The sequence below is a fragment of the Balaenoptera ricei genome, chromosome 15 (genome assembly GCF_028023285.1).
Source record: "Balaenoptera ricei isolate mBalRic1 chromosome 15, mBalRic1.hap2, whole genome shotgun sequence".
Classification (NCBI taxonomy): Eukaryota; Metazoa; Chordata; class Mammalia; order Artiodactyla; family Balaenopteridae; genus Balaenoptera; species Balaenoptera ricei.
In genome coordinates, this window is record NC_082653.1 from 89,244,228 (window position 1) to 89,260,747 (window position 16,520).

General features: G+C 49.6%; 1 protein-coding gene across 3 annotated transcripts in view; it reads right to left on the reverse strand.

Annotated features, from left to right (window-relative positions):
- The window catches only part of SUN1 (Sad1 and UNC84 domain containing 1), a 53,019-nt gene extending 48,303 nt beyond the window's left edge, over positions 1–4,716 (reverse strand). The window contains exon 1 of one of the 3 annotated variants that reach the window (XM_059898003.1): positions 4,638–4,716. The gene's annotated coding sequence lies outside the window, so the exon portion shown is untranslated. The remainder of the gene's footprint in view (positions 1–4,637) is intronic. The other 2 variants (XM_059898006.1, XM_059898004.1) reach the window with 2 other exon arrangements.
- Positions 4,717–16,520: the final 11,804 nt, after the last annotated feature.

A 16,520-nucleotide genomic window follows, 5' to 3' on the forward strand; every position in this document is an offset into this window, starting at 1 on the left:
ATCAAGTGGGCTAAGCTGTCCAAAATAGCAATGAGTTCCAAATTTAGGAAGAAGAGGAGGAAGAAAATGAAGGTGTTTTCAATCAACAAAATAATACTGCAACCTTCCTGCAGGTGGCACTGAGCACAACTACCCACCAAAATAGTCACAGCAACACCACTTGTGCTTGGCTGGCATCACTGTCTTTTTCCCACTGCCCTGCAAACCCCAGTGTGGGTGCTCAAATTTGGGATGTGCTCAGGACACTTAGCCTGAATCAGCAGTGGGCCCTAAGAAATGCCCTGCAATTCCCTGGGCTCTCACCTCACCTTGAAATATTGAGGTAAGGGCAGGTGCTACAATGCTGAAGGATGGTTTCATCCTATCACCACCTCTACCAAAAGTGCCTGGCATTTATTGAAAGGGAGAAAAAACAAAAGCAAGAAACTCAAAAACTAGAAAGCAAATGGATGAATGAAAACTGACTTAGGCCAGAAAAAGCTGATAAGCCTGCAATGAGGAACACTTAGAAATAACCCAATTTTCACCACAGAACCCCAAAGGCTTAAGATAGTGACATCTGTGAACATTTGGGAGTAAGGATGTAGAGTGGAATCAAAATACAGGACAAGTCAAATGATGAAAGTCTGTTTAAGAAGCAGTTAGGCAAAACCACGTGATCATCTCAACTGGTACAGGAAAAGCACCTGTTAAAATCCAACTCTTTCATGACAAAAACATTCAACAAACTAGAAATAGAAGAGAACTTCCTCAATCAGGCAAGGGCATTTACTAAAACCCACAGCTAACACCACAGTCAATGGTGAAAAGCTGAAAGCTCTCCCCTAAAATCAGAAACAAAACAAGGACATCGCTTTCACCACTGCTATTCAAGACTGTACTGGAATTGCCAGAGCAATTAGGCAAGAAAAAGAAATAGATGGCATCCCAAGTAGAAAGGAAGGACTTCCCTGGTGGCACAGTGGTTAAGAATCCGCCTGCCAATGCAGGGGACATGGGTTCGAGCCCTGGTCCGGGAAGATCCCACATGCCGCGGAGCAACAAAGCCAGTGTGCCGCAACTACTGAGCCTGCGCTCTAGAGCCCGTGTGCCACAACTACTGAAGCCTGCGCTCTGCAACAAGAGAAGCCACCACAATGAGAAGCCCACACACTGCAACGAAGAGTAGCCCCCGCTCACCACAACTAGAGAAAGCCCACGTGCAGCAACAAAGACCCAATGCAGCCAAAAAAAAAAAAAGAAAAACCAAACTGGGAAAGGAAGAAGTAAAACTACCTCTATTCACAGATGACATGGTCTCATATACAAAAAATCCTAAAGAATTCACAAAAAACTATTAGAACTAATAAACAAATTAAACAAAGTTAAAGTTGTAGGATACAAGATAAACACACAAAAATAAGCTGTATTTCTATTTACTAGCAATGAACAACCTAAAAAAGAAATTAAGAAAACAATTCCTCGGACTTCCCTGGTGGTGCAGTGGTTAAGAATCTGCCTGCCAGGGGGCTTCCCTGGTGGCGCAGTGGTTGAGAATCTGCCTGCCAATGCAGGGGACACGGGTTCGAGCCCTGGTCTGGGAAGATCCCACATGCCGCGGAGCAACTGGGCCCGTGAGCCACAACTACTGAGCCTGCGCGTCTGGAGCCTGTGCTCCACAACAAGAGAGGCCGCGACAGTGAAAGGCCCGCGCACCGCGATGAAGAGTGGCCCCCGCTCACTGCAACTAGAGAAAGCCCTCGCACAGAAACGAAGACCCAACACAGCCAAAAAAAAAAAAGAATCCGCCTGCCAATTCAGGGGAGACGGGTTTGAGCCCTGGTCCGGGAAGATCCCACATGCCGCGGAGCAACTAAGCCCGTGTGCCACAGCTACTGAGCCTCTGCTCTAGAGCCCGTGAGCCACAACTACTGAGCCCGCGTGCGACAACTACTGAAGCTCACGTGCCTGGAGCCCGTGCTCCGCAACGAGAAGCCTGTGCACCGCAACAAAGAGTAGCCCCCGCTCGCCACTAGAGAAAGCCCGCGTGCAGCAACAAAGAAAGACCCAACGCAACCAAAAATAAATAAATATTTAAATATTAAAAAAAAAAAGAACATAGAGATTTACCTTCACAACCTTGGATTTGGCAACAGTTTCTTAGATATGACACCAAAAGCATGAGCAGCAAGAGAGAAAATAGATAAATTTGCCTTCATCAAAATTAAAACTTTTGTGCATCAAAGGACACTATCAACAGAGCGAAGAGACAGCCCAAATAATGAAAGAAAGTACACACAAATCATGTATCTGATAAGGGTGTAGTATTAGGAGACATAAAGAACTCTTACAACTCAACGAAAAGACAAACAACCCAATTAAAAAATGGACGATGGACTGGAATGGACATTTCTCCAAAGCTATATAAATGGCCAACAAGTACATAAAAAGTTGCTCAACATCATCAGTCATTAAGGAAATGCAAATCAAAATCAAAATGAGACACCACCTCACAACCACTAGGATGGCCATAATAAAACGAAATGGAAAATAAGTGTTGGAGAGGATATGGAGAAATCGGGACCCTCTCACACTGTTGGTGGGAATGTAAAATGGTGCAGCTACTGTAGAAAACAGTTTGGTGGTTCCTCTGTAAGTTAAACATAGAATTACCATGTGACCCAGCAATTCCACTCCTAGTTATCAAGATATACCGCAAGAATGAAAACAGGTGCTCAAACAAAAACTTGTATACAAATGTTCATAGCAGCATTACTCATAATAGGCAAGAAGTGGAAACAACTCAAATGTCCACTAACAGATGAATGGATAAGCAAATTGGGATATATTCATACAGTGGAATATTATTCGGTTGTAAAGAAAAATGAAGTTCTGACACACACTACAACATGGATAAACCTTAAAAACATTATGCTAAGTGAAAGAATCAACACAAAAGGCCACATACTGTATGAATCCATTTACATAAAAAATCCACAACAGGCACATTCACAGAGACAGAAGAAAGACTAGCTGTTGCCAGAGGCTAGGAGCAGCGGATAAGGGGGAGCGACTGCTAATGGGCACAGGGTCTCCATCCAGGGTGATAAAAGAAGTTGTGCAACTAGACAGTGGGGATGGTCGCACAGCACTGTGAACACACTTAATGCCAAGGAACAGTACAGGTTAAAAAGGTAAATTTTATGTTGTGTATTTTTACCACAATTTAAAAAAAAGCAGTTAGCTACTCTGCATGGATCCCCTTCCTGCCTCCGCCGAAAAAAGACTGGGGCATAAAGCCAAGGGCTCTCTAGACCAGAGGGTAAGAGGCACAGCTGAGTTCTAGAATGCATTCCTGTAAAGGGGGATAAGTGAGCACTTCCTTGCTCATCTGTGGAGGCCACAGCCCCACTCTTCTACCCGACTTCTAAAACGAGGCAGGAGGCTGGAAAGCCCGTCTTTGGGAATCTAACAAGTCCAGTAAAAGGCCCTGAAGACAATGACACGGAGCGTCCCTCGAAGTAACCCCACCCGTCTTCCTAGCCAACAGTGACAGGACCAGCGCAGGTGCAGAGAACTTCCCAAGGGCTGGGCAGGGTCCCGCTCTCGGCTAAGCGAGTTCAACCAAGATCACCTGACGTTTCAGGACAGGCGGGCTCAAGCCAGCGAACACTCGGGCCACGGACGGAGACTGAGACGCCACGGCATTTAGAAACAAGAACATGTTACTAAATTTTAGAGGAAAAACAATAACCACCAAAAACCTCTGAGAAATTTAAACTCTGATGGCCCAAATAAAACGCTCAACACATAAGTTAGAAAACTGAAAAATCTAAAACTCGAACAAGAAGACAAAGCTGGAAAATGGGAGAGAAAGATGAAAAAATAGAAAACCGGTCCAAGAGGTCCAGTGCCCCAGTACAGTAGCATTTCCAAAACACACAGAAAAAAGATTAAGAAAAAAGAAGAGAAAACTGTCAAACCAAATAAGCTGAGAAAATTCCCCAGAACTACCCAACCGTCCCGCGTTTCCAGACTTAAAGGAACTCTGAGGAGTCCAGCGAAATGGACGAAAATAGACCCGAACCGCTCACGTTTCCGAGCTGGGAGGGCGGAGCGAGGGAACGGGTCGTGCACGGAGGACCTGGCACAGGACCCGGCACCGAGCTGGGCCCGCCCGACGTCAGCGGCCTCCGCGGGCAGCGGCGGGCACGCGCGACCCCCGGGCAGAGCGCCGAGCCTGGGCACGCGAGCCGGGCAGCCGGCGTGGGGTGCGACGTCCCGGGGCCGCGCCGGGTGCCGGCAGGCAGGGGTCGGCGGGCCGGGGAGGGGGCGCCGTAGTGGGGGGAGGGGAGCTGACGGGGGCGCGCCCGGGTTGGGGAGGGGGCTTGGGGGCGTTGAAGAAGGACCGGCTGAGGCAGAGGGCGCCTGGGGGCAGCGGACTGAGGAGGAGCGGGCTGAGGGGGAGGGGACTGAGGCGCCGGGGCGGCGACGCCGGGCTGAGAGGGGGCGCGGGGGCAGCGGGGCTGAAACGCCGCGGCCGTTGGCGGCCCTAGCGGGGGCCGCGACCCACCCGCGCCCGCGCCCGCCACGAGGGACGCCCGGGCCCCGGCCCCACTCCGCCGGGACCCCCGCCCCGGCCCCTGGCTGCCGCTCACCTGCCTCGCGCCGCCGCTGTCGCTCCCCCCAGCAACCGCCGCCTGAGGCCTCGTCTGCACCGCCCAGGCCCCGCAGACTGTGCCTCTGCCAGCCAATCGCGCGCCGCGCCTGGGAGAAACGCGGACGTCCACCAATCACGGGCGCGCCACTCGGAGCTCCTCGGCCAATGCGGAGGCGGCCTACCTAGGCGCCCAGCCAATCGAGAACTGTTGCCGAGCCGTGGGGCGGGGAAACGGGCGGGGCTCCGAGGCGGTGCGCGGCGCGAAGGGGGCGGGGCGAGAGAGCCGGGAGGAGGGGCGCAGGGGCCCCAGTCTCAGGGAGGGTTTGTGTCCAGAGGAGGACGCCGGTCTGGGCCGGCAACAGCCAGGCCGGCCCGCGCCGTGGCCACGATCCCTGCAACACCCGTCCCTGCGCTCCGTGGCTGTTCTCGAGCCCCCGCCCCCAACACCCAGTACCTGTGCGGTCTCCGAGCTCCGCCCGCGTCCCCAGGTGTGCGCGCCGGGCCGCAAGTGCGCTCTTCCGAGGCGGGAGGTGGCGGAGCTGGGCCCTGCGGCTGCTGCCCCGGGGCCTGCCGAGGACACCTGCGCCTTCCTGACTTGCACGCTCCTCCACCCACGGACCACACAGATAACAACAGGCCACTTTTGGGTGGGGTTTTGCAGTGGCTGAGCCCTGCCCTTTACTATCTCTTGGAGTTTCACAACGGACTTGCCAGGTAGATAAGGAAGCTATTATGATCCTACTTTACAAAAGAGGAAACGGGGCTCCAGCGGGTTAGAGGGCAGGTGAGGGCGGGAAGAGCCTACCACATTGCCCGCTCAGGAAAAGACTTCCAGCGCTGCAAAGGAAAAACCAGTTGCAAGGGCCATTTTAATGAGAACATATTTATTACAGTAATGGCAATGGACTAATGCGATGTTAGCTGGCTGTCCTTGTAGGGTTTATGAAGAAAAAGGATGGCCTTTTTCTTCTCTTAGCTTATTAACTCACAGCACAGGGGCTGTGTCTTTAGCTGAGCTTGTAGGAAGTCTCATCCCTGGTATAAATTTTACAGATGCCGGTAGGTGTTTCATAAGCAGGGTAGGTGTTCATCAGGAGCATTGGCAGAGAGAGGAGAGAAGGTTGTGTCTTTTGAGTGTTGCCTGGGAGGGCGGGGTTGGACTGAGGAGAATAAAGATCCGGATGAAGTCTAGGCCTGTGTTGTCTAGAGTAGCTACTGGCCACATGTAACTGTTGATCACTGGAAACGTGGCTAGCCCGAACTGAGGCGAGCTGTGTGTGTATAAAACAGAATTTTGAAGACTAAGTATGAAAAAGAAGGTAAAATACCTCACTAATATTTTAAAATATTGCTTATGTGTTAAGTTGTAATATTTTGGATATGTTGGTTAAATAAAACATTATCAAATTAATTTCATCTGTTTCTCTCTGCGTTTTTAATGCAGCTACTAGAAAATGTGAGATTTCATAGGTGGCACTCATGGTGTTTCTAGCGGACAGCAGTGTAGACATCCGCGGACACTTCTGGGTAAGGATTCCACAGGGAAGGCAGATCACAGAATCAATCTTCTTCCTCCCGATAATTACGAAATGACCAAGACCAGCTCAAAAGAAGAAAAGATATTTCACCGGCAACAACGAACAGGGAAGGGTGCAGAGCCACGTGCCATAAGGCCAAAGGAGGGGACAAGATACTGGCGGGGCTCCATGGGACCCCCAGTACATGGTGAAAGGAAGCTCACGAAATCCTGAGGGTCCCGCCAAGTTTGAGAGGAACAGCAGAGGATGGCAGGCAGCATCGGGAAAGGCACGAACAAGCCTTTGAGGGTAGAAGCCCGTGCTTCCCATCCTGGGCCGGTGGCGGTGCGAGGCAAGGCCAGCAGCCTCTCAAATCACTTCAGCCCCACCCGCTCCCACCCCAGCTCAGAATCCGGAATCTGAATGCCTCTCAGCCTTGGTGAAGGTGGGCACCAAGGCTGGGCTCACCATTTAGGCCTCCGGGCTGGGGGGTGGGGAGCGGCGGGGGGAGGTGGGGGGACACGGGGGGACGGGGAAATGTCCCTGGCAAAAAAACAACAGAAACAGTCCCTTAGAACACTCACCAGCAAGAGGAAACAAGCAGGACAAGATGCCCTGATGGAGGAAGCAGTAGCTGCCAGCCCCCCACCTCCAGCACACAGTGAGGGAAGGAAACCCATGACTCTCCCTGCTCTTGTCTCCTCCACCTGCGGGGAAAGAGGCTGCAACCAGGGACAGACCCCCCTGGTGCCGACTCAGGTGAGCGCCTGGAGGTCTTCTCTGGAGGGACTGCGCCCACCCTGACCACTTGCATCTCGTTTGTGCTGGCTTCTGCCGGCTTCAGCTGGTTGGTATTGGTCTGTGCCGGTGGGTGGGTGTGAATGAGTTCACCTGGCACTGCAGCTGCTCCGGGCCCTTCAGCACGGCCACAGTCACCTGGAGAGCACCCAGCCCTGCTCCTCTGGAGGCCGAGGCCCGAGCAGGAAGAGACTTCCCCATAGGCACCGCCAGGGGCATCGGGAGTCCTCCCTCCCCTCGCCGTGCTGGCCCCGCTCCCATGCTCTCTGCCTTCCCTCACCCTCTTGCTGTGGGCCTCCTACTCCACGAAGTCTTCCCCGCTCACCTGGCCCACCTGTGCCCCTTGACTTTGACCCCAGCGTGCTCACCTGGACAGCTTCTTGGGCACTTACTCCCAGTCTTCCTTCTTATTGGGACCGCATTAATTTAACATGTTTACTGGATGCCTACTGTGTGCCCTGTACTTAGTAGGTGTCGGGATCCACCACTGAAAATCAAGTTTGCTGCCCACCTGACACACCTACTTTCCAGTGGGAAGAGCCTTGCGCAACAGATACGTGTGTTTGTGCGTGTGTCTTCTGCTTACTGAGTGAGAATTCACTACTCAAGAAAGCAAAATGGGTGGAAACACTGGTTTCTAGATGGAAAAACAAAAGAATTCTTCAGGTGACAGGTAGTTGGAGTGAGACAATCACAGTGCAGGAAGTTAACCTGGAACCTTATGTCTTATGGAGTTAAATCACAGGAGGGAAGAGAAAACTCCAAGAACAAAGCTAGTTTTCCTTGAAAAAGAAAACAGCGCTCACAGTGTCATATGTGCAGACGGGGCATGAAATGTACTCAGGAAATGACAAGCTGTTAACTGAAAAATGTAGGTTCTATATGATTCCATGTGTGTATAGACACACACACACACACACACACACACACACACACACACACGGCACAGAAAATTGCCAGTGATTCTATCCAAGTAGGCGCATTGTAAATTGTTTTCTTATTTGACTTAACCTGTATTTTGCACAAAATACTGAGAAATTTTTAGAAATTTTAGAAGTTTAGAAATGTTAAACTATGGAAAAAGTACAGTAATATGCACCCTGACTCCACTGTCCTAAATTAACAACTACTAATATTTTGCCGTTTTCTCATTGAAATTTTATTTTTAAAGAAATAAAACTAGATTCCAGATGAATGAACACCTAAATGAAAGGAACACTACGGGGGCTTCCCTGGTGGCGCAGTGGTTGAGAATCCGCCTGCAAATGCAGGGGACACGGGTTCGAGCCCTGGTCCGGGAAGATCCCACATGCCGCGGAGCAACTAAGCCCGTGCGCCACAACTACTGAGCCTGCGCTCTAGAGCCCGCAAGCCACAACTACTGAAGCCCGCGAGCCACAACTACTGAAGCCCGCGTGCCTAGAGCACATGCTCTGCCACAAGAGAAGCCACCACAATGAGAAGCCTGCGCACCGCAACGAAGAGTAGCCCCCGCTCACCACAACTAGAGAAAGCCCGCGAGCAGCAACAAAGACCCAACACAGCCAAAAATTAAATAAATAAAAAAATTAAATTAAAAAAAAAAAAAAGGAACACTACGATGTCAAAAGAAAATAATGAAGGAGGCTCTGTTTCCCAGGGGTGGGGAAAGATTTCTTAAACCTCAAAAGCACAGACCTTATGATGAAACACTGATGGATCTGATTACATCAAAATGAAAGATGTCTGCTCAATAAAGATACCGCGAACAAGCCAGCAGACAAATGACAGGTCAGAAGATATCTGCCATCTTTAAAAGACAAGGAGTTACTGTTTAGAATATACAAGGAGCTCCTGCAAACCAACAAGAAAAAGAGGAATGCAATAGGAAAATGGGCAAAGGATGGGAACAGGCAATCCACAGAAAAAGAAACAAATGCATGACAAGAATATAATATAGAGTCGCTTCAGCCCATTAGTAATCAGAGAAATGCAAATTCAAGTAACTCCATACCACTCTACCCCCATCAGACTGGCAGCAACCAGAGTGGACAGCACCGAGTACTGGCGGGCATGTGGAGGGCCCAGCTCAGGGGGAGGGGCCCTGGAGCAGTCAGGCTCACAGAGACAGAAAGGAGGAGGGTGGGCACCAGGGGCTGGAGGAGGGGGATGGGGGTTAGTGTTGAATGGGGACAGAGTCTCAGTTTGGGAAGATGAGAAAGTTCTGGAGACGGACGGTGGTGGTGTTGCACAACGATGTGAATATTGTTAATACCCCTGAACTGGACACTGAAAAATGGTTAAGATGGTAAATGTTATGTGAATTTTAGTACAATTTTGTGGCTTCTGGAAAGCAGCCTCCCCGAGGTACCTCCTGTGGATGAAATCCTCCCACTGATTATAAAATCCACCTGCTTGGGGGCTTTAACCATTCCAAGGGGAAAGGGCAGCATGAAAATAGTGACCCAGGAGCCAGATGGGCCAGAATGAAGGCTGCTCCCAACGTGGGGCACAGGTGTCCAGACTCGTGTAACCAGGAGTGAAGATGCTGGGAGGTTTCAGCTCCCCAGGGATCTCTCCTGTGCCCTCTGCAGCCCCCACCCCTTTCCACCGCCTGTCCCTAGCCCCTGGAAACCACTAGCCTGCCTTCCTTTCCTGAAGTTTTGTCATTTCAGAAATGTTGTATAGGGACTTCCCTGCTGGTCCAGTGGTTAAGACTCCACACTCCAAATGCAGGGGGCCCGGGTTCGATCCCTGGTCAGGGAACCAGATCCTACATGCATGCCACAACTAAGAGCCCACATGCTGCAACGAAAGGTACCGCACGCTGCAATAAATATCCGACATGCCGCAAGTAAGACCCGGCACAGCCAAATAAATCAATAAATCAATAAATATTTTTTAAACAACGTTATATAAATGGTATACGGTATGTCAACTTTTGAGGTTGGCTTTTTTTTTTGGCTGTGTTGGGTCATCGTTTCTGTGCGAGGGCTTCCTCTAGCTGCGGCAAGCAGGGGCCACTTTTCATCGCGGTGCGCGGGCCTCTCACTGTCACAGCCTCTCTTGTTGCGGAGCACAGGCTCCAGACGCGCAGGCTCAGTAGTTGTGGCTCACGGGCCTAGTTGCTCCGCGGCATGTGGGATCTTCCCAGACCAGGGCTCGAACCCGTGTCCCCTGCATTAGCAGGCAGATTCTCAACCACTGCGCCACCAGGGAAGCCCCGAGGCTGGCTTTTTAAACTCGGCATGATTCCCTGGAGATTCACTCGTCAGTATGTTTATCAGTATTTGGATCTGTGTGGTTTTTTTTTTTTTTTTTTTTTTGGCTGCACCACGTGGCTTGTGGGATCTTAGTTCCCCGACCAGCGATTGACTCTGGGCCCATGGCAGTGAAAGCTTGGAGTCCTAACTACTGGACCACCAAGGAATTCCCATGGATCTGTTTTAATGCGAGACTTTTTAAAGGGAGGTTGCAAACACGATAGGACTAATCAATTGGACCACGACGTGGATCTTTCTGTCGTGGTGAGTAGGGCGCTGTCCCTCCTCCTGTCCCTCTCTGACGACACTTCTCTGAACTTTGGGGACACCCTTCTCTCATGCAGCAGGAAATGGGACGCAGACAAACGTACACTTCACGCTGACTGGCAGCCCTGTTCTCCTGAAGCCACGACACCCGGACTCCCAGGGTCATCCATGTGATGACGACGTCCTGACAGCATCAGGGCTTAGACTTGTGGGGACCCGTTCCCGTTCTCAAAAGGTGCCCACCCTCCTGGTGGCCGCAGACATATCCTGGTGACCGGCTGTTTATGCATCAGGTCCTTTGCATCTGTGAGTTTATCACACAGGCTCCCATGTCTCAAATGTCCATCCTTAAACGCCCCGAAGCGTACTGGAAGTCTCCGTAAGGTAAACCTCTCCTTCTCGGGGATGTGGCTGTAAGGCAGAGGTAACTGAGATTTGAAATCAAAGTGGGATTCTTTTGAGTTCTGAAGCATTTGTTGTCATACAGGGAGTGTTTTTGCCTGTGGTGAGTCACTGTCACAATCTACACAGACCATCACACAACCAGGTGCAGCCAGTTCATCCACATGTGGCCTCTTCAAAGACCCTCCAACCGGCTGGAGAAAAGCATATGAACCTCTGTCTTCCTGTAGGCCCTGAGTCCGTTCTCATCCCTCAGGTATTTCCAGACTAGAGGAGGGCACTCCTTTCCTGCACCGTGAGCGATAGGCTTTGACGGCAACCAGCACGTGCACGTCTTCTCTCTGACCGCCAACAACGACAGGTATCTTGTAGGAAGTATCTGAGAGGCTTCTGCTTCCATTTCTATGGTCAGAAATCTCCTTGCTTCTGCATATTCAGAGGAAAGTGAAAGGTGACCCAAACTTTCCTTATGAAAAGCCCAACATTGCAGGTAGGCAGATCTCACCTTTATGGGCAGGGTTGTGTGTAAGGGCTGGAGGACGCTTAGCAGCTAAAGTCTGTTCATTTCTTTGGTAAGAAGGTCACTGACCGGACTTCCCTGGTGGCGCCTGCCAATGTGGGAGACACGGGTTCGAGCCCTGGTCCGGGAAGATCCCACATGCCACGGAGCAACTAAGCCTGGGCGCCACAACTACTGAGCCTCCACTCTAGAGCCTGCGAGCCACAACTACTGAAGCCCGTGCGCCACAACTACTGAAGCCCACGCGCCTAGAGCCCATGCTCCGCAACAAGAGAAGCCACCGCAATGAGAAGTCCGCGCACACAGCAACGAAGAGTAGTCCCCGCTTGCCGCAAGTAGAGAAAGCCTGTGCGCAGCAACAAAGACCCAATGCAGCCAAAAATAAAATAATAAAAAATAAATTAAAAAAAAAAAAAAGATCACTGACTGACGGAGTTTGCCAGAGTTTACCTTTGCACTGGCACCAAACACGCAGACGGATAAGCACAGTTGAGTTTGTGGACAAGATAATGACAATCTTTGTTTTATGTATTCTGCAGTCTCATTAAACTCTTCACAGACATCAAGAAGACAATTTGAAACTCCTTTCTTCCAATCAAAGCAGCTAAGAGCTGGAAGAACAGTGTTTTGTTGCCAGGATCGCATGGGTCTCATTGGGGTGAGATCTGAAGGGTCAGCTCTACTCTGTCAGGGCAGGAGACACATCTCTTAGCAAAATCTTAGTTCCAATCTCAGAATGCGGAAATGTCACTTTACTCAGCTCCACAGGGCATGAAGGGACAATGCGTCCCCAAGCTGCTGCAGTGGCTACTGACCATCTGTGGCTTTGGAGAGACAAATAAGTTGTGGCTGGTTTACAAGAACTTTCCTGTCACATCAGGGACTCGAGGTCAGTCCCCTCCTGTGCCTTCATCCCCCTCCATTTGAAAATCCATATCCAGATCTGTGCAACCCCACAGCCTGAGGCTTTAGCCACTATGCAAACTGCCACACTCATAACCACAGTTTAGAAAACATAAGAAAGTATTTAAAAATTTTTTTAAAACCCATAGATCACTTTGATCCCATCACCCAGAGGTAACTTTTGTAAACATTTTTATGTCTGTTCTGTCACTTTCTGTGTACATATGCGTACATTTTTATAGAAGTGCACCCTGTATATGCCGCTTTGCAGTCTGCTTCTCCACCTAGGATGCCCGTGGACATTCTTCTCCGTCCACAGACAGAAGTCAAGCTCTCAGTGCAGAGAAGAACTGAGCACAGGCAGTTTCTCCTCTTCTCACCTAAGGCTTCCTTGAAAGGATTAGTGGAGAAGCACAGAAAGGAGGTGGGTGGGGACGGGAGGCGTCAGTAGATGAGAGCATTCAGCAAATCTGGGCAAGGAGAAAAGCAGTTAGAAGAGTGGTCGAGGGAGCAGCACCCCAGAATAGGCACGGGGGTGGGGAGGGGGCTGGGGTGGCCTGGGCAGAGGCGGGGGCTTGTCTGTCCTGGTCTCGGAGGCTCAGCTTCGGGGTGGGGCTGGCACCGGGGATTAACCAGAGCTCTGGGCGGAACAACTGTTCCCTCCCAAGTGCAGGCCACAGAGCAACTGGCAGCTGGCCTGGCTCGCTGGTCCAGAAGCCAGATTTCTCTTCTCCAAACAAATCAAGCAAACTGCTTGGTGCTTTTAGAGTGGGGCGGGGCTCCCCAAGGAATTCCTCCATCGGTCCGGCACCTGGTAACCCTTACCCTTGGACAGGACACTCCCATCAACCTTTCTATTTAGAGGAGAGGCCTGTCAAGGAAACTGAGTTAGCTGGAATAACCAAGTAAGATCTGACCACATCGAGTGATGGGAAAGATTCAGTTCCATTCAGGGTGAATGGAATTCTCATACACTTCTGGTGGGACCGTCAAATGTTACAACTACTCTGGAAAACAGCTCAGCAGTTTATAATATAGTTAAGCCTACACTTTTTATGCCATCCAGCGATTCCACCCCTCGGCATTCGCCCAGGCAAAATGAAGACGTATGTCCATGCAGAGACTTGTACACGAACATTTCTAGCAGCATTATTCAAAACCGAACTGGAAGCACCCAAACGTCCCTCAACTGATGAACAGGTAAAAAATTGTGATACAACGGAATACGACTCAGCAATAAAAATGGAATGAATAACTGATACATGCAAAAGTGTGGATAAGTCTCAACAACACTGTGTTGAGCATGACAATATAGAAATGACATTGTCATCTGTAATGTCAGAAAGCAGATCAGTGGCTGCCCAGGGCCTGGCTGTGGAGTGGGGTTTGACTGGGAAGGGTACCAAAAAAACTTTTGGGGGTAATGGAAATATTCTATATCTTGATTGTGATGGTAATTACACAACTGTATATATTTGTCAAAACTCATCAAAATATACACTTAAAATGGGACCATTTCATTGTATGTAAATTAAATTTGAATAAAATTCACTTAAAGAAAAAGAGACTTGGGACTTCCCTTGGTGGTGCAGTGGATCAGAATCCGCCTGCCAATGCAGGGGACACGGGGTGGATCCCTGGTCCGGGAAGATCCCATGTGCCGCGGAGCAACTAAGCCTGCGCACCACAATGAAGAGTAGCCCCATCTCGCCGCAACTAGAGAAAGCCCGCGCGCAGCAACAAAGACCCAACGCAGCCAAAAACAAAAACAACAAAACCCAGAGACTTAAAAAGTAAATGGTGAAAATAAAAAGGTCAATAGAATACTTAGAAAATAAAGCCAAATAATTATCTTAGGACATAGAAGAAACAACCCAAAAAGAAAAAGAGGAGGAAAAGGAGAAGAAAATAGGTGAGAAATGATGGAGCTGTGGAGGATGGTCCAGGATGTTCAACTTCATGTACACAGAAGTTCCAGAATTAGAGAATAGAGAAAACAGAGAGAAAGTTCTTAAAAACAAAGAAACAAACAAACAAAAAATTGTAGAAAATGAAAGGGCCCCTCAAGCACAGATCAGGGTGAATGAAAAAAAAAATCCCCATCTAGACTTGTTCTTGTGAAATTTCAGAGTATTAGGGATAAAGAGACATCTTAAAAGCATCTGGAGATAAAATTCCAGTGACTCCTCCAAAGGAATGACCGTCAAACTGTCAACTGCAAGATAATGATAGAGCTGTGCCTTCAAAATCCTGAGGAAAAATTTGGAATCTAGAAACCGGTGCCAAGTTATGAACGCAAATTAAAGGCCTTTTTAGATATGCAAAGACATCCCTTTCTGAGGATGTGCTTATAACGTACTTCAGCATACGAAGCCAGAAACCAAGAACAGGAGAAGCACGGGACCAGTGGGCCATGGGTGATGTCCGCAGTGAACGTCGGGCAGCGGGCCTGACAGCAAAGAGGCCAGGGGCTCTGGGACAGACAACCGCAGGGAAAAAGGCAGGCTGTGGGGGCTTCTACGATCTACAAGCAAAGCATGAAAAAGCATTTTCAATCTGTTCTAACCGTAAAGAGCAATCTTGACAACGTACAAGTAAAAGTCTGGGTGATGGGAGTTGGGAGGAGGGTGGAAGGCGGAGAGGCAGAGGAAAGGACAGGACTCCTGTCTTCCCTTGGGGGAAAGGATAGCGATACCGTCCGAAGCTGGCGGGACAAGATATAGAGATTTAAGGATTGTATATTGTTTAACGCCACACAGGTACTCGAGGAAAACCTACAAGAATAATAGAATTATAATAAATGGAGGTGGGACGAGACGTGAAGGGGTAAGTGAGAATATGTTCTCTACCCTCACCTGATGTGGTCCTGACGTCTGACTCTTGCCGTCTGTCCAATCTTGCCTCCTACCGTCTTCCTCTCGATCATTCGTAAGCTCCCTGACTTGTCTCCTTGCTGTTCCTCCAACTTGCCGAGTTTGTCCCTGCTCAGGGCATTGGTACCTGCCAAGCCAGTAGAGACAGGTTGGGCGGCTGAGATTCCACAGAACCACATTCATCCCAGCATCTCACCAGCTCGCGCCTTCCTGAGCCACAAGGGTCAGCCCTGATGCTGAAGGTCCCTTGCTCACCTGGTCCAAGAGAGTGGTAAATTCACCCTTGTCCACTTGTACTTTGCAAAAATAGTATACAGACTTCCCATGTACTCTTTGCCTCATTTCCCCCAGTGTTAACATTATTATGTCTTATACCTTAAACACTTTAAAAAAAATTATTTATTTTTTTATTAAGGTAACTGAGAATACTTAAAAAATTTTTTTATCCATTTATTTGGCTGCTCTGGGTCTTAGTTGCAGCATGCAGGATCTTCGCTGCGGTATGTGGGATCTAGTACCCTGACCAGGGATCAAACCCGGGCCCCCTGCATTGGGAGCATGGAGTCTTAACTGCTGGACCACCTGGGAAGTCCCTATACCTTCATCGCTCGGTTAAGGTGTTTTGGTCAAGTCTCTCCACTGTGATCCCTTTGTAATTAAAAAATATCTTGGGGCTTCCCTGGTGGTGCAGTGGTTAAGAATCCGCCTGCCAGTACAGGGGACAAGGGTTCGAGCCCTGGTCCAGGAAGATCCCACATGCCGCGGAGCAACTAAGCCTGTGCACCACAACTACTGAGCCTGCGCTCTAGAACCGGGAGCCACAACTACTGAGCCCACGTGCCACAACTACTGAAGGCCGCGCGCCTAGAGCCCATGCTCTGTCACAAGAGAAGCCACCAAAGTGAGAAGCCCGCGCACCGCAACCAAGAGTAGCCCCCGCTCACCGCAACTAGAGAAAGCCCGCACGTGGTAACGAAGACCCAACGCAGCCAAAAATAAATAAATAAATTTATTAAAAAAATTATCTTGGGGGAGATATTTGAAGCAATAATCTGTCTCAAAAGTTTTGCCCACTAATCTTAGAATCCATCAGTAGATCTTGCCTGGGACAATTATTACTGTGGTGTGTTTGCCTAATGCTGATTTTCTATCTCTCTCATTCCTACTATATCTATTGGAATACTTTTGTAAGGAAGGGCTGTCCTTCCTCCCCCACTTATTTATTCTTTTTTTTTTTTTTTTCTTTTTGGCCGCACTGCGTGGCTTGTGGGATCTTAGTTCCCCGACCAGGGATTGAACCCAGGCCCTTGGCAGTGAGCGCTAACCCTGGAGTGCCAGGGAATTCCCTATTTATTCTTT